Here is a 6,000-nt window from a genome sequence, read left to right as displayed (position 1 = left end):
CGAATGTTCCAGGGGCTAGAATTAGATGCGCACATATATCTGAGGGTTGTGGGGCTGAAGGAGCTGACAAAGATGGAGAGGGATGAGGCCATGCAAGGAGGACAAGAGGATGAAATTTTAAAGCCAAGATGTTGCTTGGCCAGGAGCCATTATAGCTCAGTGAGGTCATGTACACAACGTGCGTGTACGTTCTTTCTGTCTGCAAAGAACAGGGCCCTGTATACGTAGATATCAGCTTCAAGAACACATACACACATTGCGCCTGTTTCAGCTAAACAAAATAAGTGACAGCCATTTGCTGGTTCATTCCCCAGGGCAATGTCTTGACCAATCAGAGTCGAGCTGCCTGGTTTTAAATTTCAAACAATGCTTGGCAGTTAATTGTCAGTCACCATCAACTGGTGCATTGTTCATGGCAATGCCACTACCAATAAGAGTCCACTTGCCAACTCATACATTATAAATATGTTGTTTCCCCTGACATTCTTTTTTTTATTCTTTCATGGGATGTGTGCCTGCTGGCCATTATTTGTTGCCCACCATTAATTGTCCTTGAACTTACCTTGCAAGGTCATTTTGAGGAGGGCAGTTAAGGGTCAACCACATTGCTGTGGGTCTGTAGTCATATGTAGGCCAGACCAGGTAAGGATGGCAGATTCCCTCCCCTAAAGGAGGATAGTAAACCAGATGGGTTTTTACAACAATTGATAGTTTTGCGGTCACCGTTACTGAGACCTGCTTTATATTCCAGATTAATTGAATTTATATTCCAGCAGCTGCCGTGGTGGGATTTGAACCCATGTCCTCAGAACATTGGCCTGGTCCTCTGGATTACTAGTCCAGCGACATTACTGCTACACCACCATCTCTTGCAAATTGTCCTGATGAGCGAAGATGAAAACATCTCTTTTTTCAATATATTTAATTGGAGGAAATTTTTACTAATCTAGTACTGGATGTCAGATAAGTGGTCTTCTAATTTGCCAGTAGTGGAGGAGTTGAGAGGTGGTGGTAAACTAGGGCTCAGTGTTATCAGCGTACATGTGAAAACAAACACTGTGCTTTCAGATCATGTCACCGACAGGCAGAACGTAGATGAGAAATAGGAGGGGACCAAAAATAGATCCTTGGGGGTAACAATGGGAAAGAGAAGCAAGTGACACTCTGTCTACAATTAGATAAGAATGGAATCAGGTGGACATCAGTGAAGAGGCACAGGAGGAGGATGGTGTGATCAACCATGTCAAAGGCTGTAACCACATCAAGAAATATTGGAGGGTTGGTTTACCTTTGCCACAATCACGTAGGATATCATATGAGACTTTAATAAGAGCTGTTTCAAGACTGTGGCAAGGATGGAAACCTTATTTGAGGGATTCAAACATGGAGTTCTGTGAAAGATGGTCATGGATTTAGGACGATGAAGATGGGGTGGTAGTGTCAAGAGTTTTTTTTTGAGGAGAGGTGTAATGATGGCAGAATTAGAGTGGGGGGAGGAGGAGGAAGAGAAATAGCACCTGAAGACAGGGAACAGATAACAATATCAGCTAATATGGGAGCCAGGAGGGGAAATTGAATGGTCAGCAGTTTAGTGGGAATGAGAGTTGAGGCAGTAGGAGTTGTATCTTGTGGACAATGAGCTCAGTGTGCATGGGAGAGAAACAATAAAAAGATTCAGGGCCGGGGCAGAGGGAAGCTTTAGAGGAAGTTTGGCCTGGTTGGCTAGTAGACATGAGGGAAATGGCAGAGACAGCTGATCAGATAGTCTCTCCCTTTATGGCAAAGTAAATCCATGAGCTCCTTGCACTGATTGTTGGAGGCAAGGGTGGAGGAAATTTGGGGGGGGCGGTGGTGAAAAAGAGGGGTTTAAAATTGGTCTGCAATAAAGAAGCTGGGGGTTATCCTAGCATTCCAGATAATCTTGGAATAGTGAGCAATTTTAGTAGACAACAGCAGGAATCAATGGTGCTTTCTGATCTAGCAGGATGACTAAACCAGTTGTCCACCATATTTCTACAAGTCTATGTTGCTTGGACTTCAGTGTAGATGAGGGTGTTACAAATATGATTTTTATAATTCATATGTTTTAGAAGTATAACTTTTAGTTTAGGAATTGACATTTTTTAATGCAATTAGAAACACTGGGTTTGAGAAACTAGTAAACGCCCCTAAGATAATTACAATTCAAAGGATGATCCATGTTTACTTAAAGGGGTTAGAAGTGTGAAAACAATAAACAGGTAGTCCTTTCTTAGCTTAGTAATAGAGCCAGTGAATCTGGCAAGATCACAGTTGTCCCCATTAGAAATAATAATTATTCCTATGGTTTCCCAGAATAAAGGGAAGATTTGGAGAGTTGGAGATTAAGTTTAAATTTCTGTTTGGAACATCCCAGGTATGCCACATTGCTATGGAACTAAGTTATGAAGCGAGGTACTCTTTTGTTTTGGGTTTTATTCTGTGATTTCTCATAAAAGTTTTAGTTGAGTTGGTGTTTGGAGAAGGCAGAGAGTCTTCCAGGACCTGTAAACCAGGAGCAGAGGGCTATCAGAAATCAAGGGCATTTTCAAATGTGAAGCCACTAAAGCAGAATGCATTAAACCTATGCTTGAGCCAAGAAGTCAACAATTGAGCAGTGGAAAGTTAGAGAGTCACCTGGCTAAATGCTACTGGAAGTACCCCAGGAAATTTCATACCTCAAGAGAGTAGCTGAAACACTAAAGGAGAATCAAAGTGAATTCCTGAGAACTGTGGCAGACCTTGGTTTGGTCCCAGAAGTGAATAAATCTTCAAGATTGTGTAACATACAGGGGAACTCTTGGTGGAAGTAAACATAGAAATGGGTTTAACACACAAGTGTACAGATTTTTGGGCTTAAAGCATAATTAATCACAAAATAGTTTAAGTCTGGTAAAGGTTTTTGTTTAAAAATGAGATATCTTGTGGCATAGTTCTTTCAGTCAATAACTGGAAGTTCTAATTTATTTTTAAGTTACTGGTCTCTTCTGAGATTGTAACAAGGGCCATACCAGATGGACTAGCCAGGATGAGAAAGTAATGATTTTATTGGGAACTGGGGCATCAAAAGGTGGTGAGGGTACAAATCAGTTGCACAAATGTTGTAGCGAATGGAGGGCTAAAGGCTAGGTAGGTGGGAAAGTCCCAAGTGAATTTAAGCAGAGTTTCCCCTCCCAAACCCCTGGCTGGATACAGAAAGAAGTAGTGGTGTGGGACATAGAAAGGGGACGTGGGCAGAGAATAATACAAGGAAGTAATCAGATGGCCTTAAGTGATTGATACAGTGGGAATAGCGAGATCATGAGATCAAAAGTCAATAGAGTGGCTATGAATATGGATGTTGGAAGCATATAGAAGGGATGATGGGACACGAAGCAGAAAGAGATTTGGGGCAAGGAGAAATGACAACTTTTCAATTCTTGTAATTCCGATACTTCAGTATGGTTTGATTGTAACTAAGTATTTTGATACTCAGGTTTTCTCTGAGCTGTCTAAATGAATAAGATTGCATCACAAGAAATTTGAACTTTGAATTGAAACCAACCTTAAAAAGTCCACTCAATCCTTCAGCCAAGGTCCAGTAGAATCCTGAAGGTTCTGTTGCTAACCTTTGTACTGAGCGAATGAGACAGCCGAATAAGTTTTTTTAAACATTGACTGTGGTGATGATGAATGACATTGCTGTGAAGTGGTCTATTGAAGATCTGAGCTCCTAGTTATAAGAGCTTGCACGGAAAAAATCTGTTAATGCAACTTTTTTTCCCCAATTACCTTAGCACCTAGTCGTCAAAAATGAATACAATGAGAACACGGGTGGGGTTAACAACTTTAATAGTAAAACATTGTAAGGTTCACAGGAGTATAATCAGAAATAAGCTTGGTCAAAGTGGTAGGTTTTAAAGGAGCAGCATAAGAGGCAAGGTGTGGAAAGTTTCGGGGAATGAATTCCAGATCTTGGGGTCCAGACAGGTGTACGTACAGCTTCCAATGGGAAAGCAAAAATCAGTGTTGTACAAAATCGGAGCGATTGTTGAGTTAGGTGGTTTATAGATTGGGATGGTTATAGAGTTAGCAAGGGGTATGCCCACAAAAGGATGAGCATTTTAAATTCAAGGTGTTGCCAGACCAGGAACTAATGGAGGTCATAGAACCCAGTGATCATGACTATAACTTAATAAAAGTTGGGATCCAGGCAGCAGCATTTGGATGAGCCCAGGTTTATGGAACATAGAAGATGGGGAGGGGGGGGGGGGCGCAGCCAGAAAATTAGAATAGTTGATTCTGAAAGTAACAAATAAATGTGGGGCTCAGTAGTAAAAATAAGCCAAACCAGGGACATAGATGGACAATATTAGAGATATCATTAGGCCAGGAAAGCAAGGTGGGTGGTCAGCAGTTTAATGGGAATTATGAGGTAGGAAAACAACTAGAAAGAGAATTTGGGGATAAATCAGGGCAAACTTTAGGGGAAGTTTGTGCTGAAGGGCTAGGGGAAGAGAGTGTTCATTTGCCTTTGCAGCATCAAATAGTTTCAATCTTAATGACAAAAATCCATCAGCCGCTCACACTTGTTGGAGGTGAGGGTTTCAGAGGATAGTTTGTCATGAAGTCAGAGATTATCTTTCCATTGCAGGGTGATCTTGGAATAGTGAACAGTTTTGGCAGAGGACAGCAAGACCCAAACTGTGCTTTATCTAGTCCAGCCACATGTGGTGATGACTAGCTAAACAAAAGACAATGAGGGTTTTGAAGTTGATGAGCCACAACATGGACAGAGGTGTGGAATCTTACTGACATGGTAGTAAGCAGGCTGGGAGGAGAGGTTATGGGCTGGAACTTCATGATCAAATACAATGCTCAGGCAGTATCTCGGGAATAGCTTTTGGCAGGGCTTGAAGGCAATGGCAATTATTTTAAATCTTATGACCTGTGGTTACATTAAAAAATTTATTTTCAATACCTTTTAAAGTCCCCCTTTAACCCCCTCTGCTCCAAAGAGCAACCCCAGCCTCTCCATTTGCTCCACATAACTGAAGTCCCTCATCCCTGGTATTGTCCTTGTAAACCAGCTCTACGATCTCTTCAGGGTCTTACCATCCTTCCTAAAGTGAATTGTCCAAACTTTTATATTATGCATCAGCTGAGCCCTAACCAGTGATTTGAAAAGGTTTATAGCATGACTTGTTTTTGTATCAAATGCCACTATTTACAAAGCCAAGTATTCCATATACTACCTGCCTTATCAAGATGTACTGTCACCTTCATGGATTTGTGATTTATGCATCTCCAGGTCCCTCTGGTCTTGCATTACATCTACCCTCACCGCTATCATCCCCACCCCAATCAAAATAGTACCATTATTACACTGCCTCTCCCCATTTCTCCCAAACTTCTCACTTATCAAATCAAGTATTGCTTAAGAAAAGATATGTCTAAGCTTTTTGGCTTGCAATCAGGACACTTTTAAAAATAATAAATGTAAAGCAGAAAAACAGTTTGTACTGTATGTGAAGAGTGTTGATTGGTTGGCAAGTGCCGATGCCATGGAGAATGCACCAGTGATGGTGAGTGAGTTAACTGCCAAGCATTGTTCGAAATTTAAACCAGGCAGCTTGACCCTGATTAGTAAAGGCATTGCCCTGAGGAATGAGTCAGCAAATGGCTGTCACTTATTTTGTTTAGCTGAAACAGCCACAATATGTGTACATGTTCTGTCTGCAAAGAACAAGGTCCTGTGTATTAATATATGTAGCTTCCCATATACACAAATGCGCCGCACTGTGAGCCTGACTGACAATCTTAAATTGGTTCTCAGCATAATTCTTAGCATGCTGGATTATTTAGCAAATGTTGTCCAATTGCAGAATCACATCTAATGTTGGACGCTCTGTTTTGAGTTTTGCTGACACGGGCTGGTTGGGCACAACCTGTACCCTGCCTGTTGCAAACAGTGGCTGGGACATGCTGTTTGATACGATCCGC

The sequence above is a fragment of the Cetorhinus maximus genome, chromosome 1, assembly GCF_964194155.1.
Source record: "Cetorhinus maximus chromosome 1, sCetMax3.hap1.1, whole genome shotgun sequence".
NCBI classification, from domain to species: Eukaryota; Metazoa; Chordata; class Chondrichthyes; order Lamniformes; family Cetorhinidae; genus Cetorhinus; species Cetorhinus maximus.
This window is presented reverse-complemented; position numbering follows the sequence as displayed.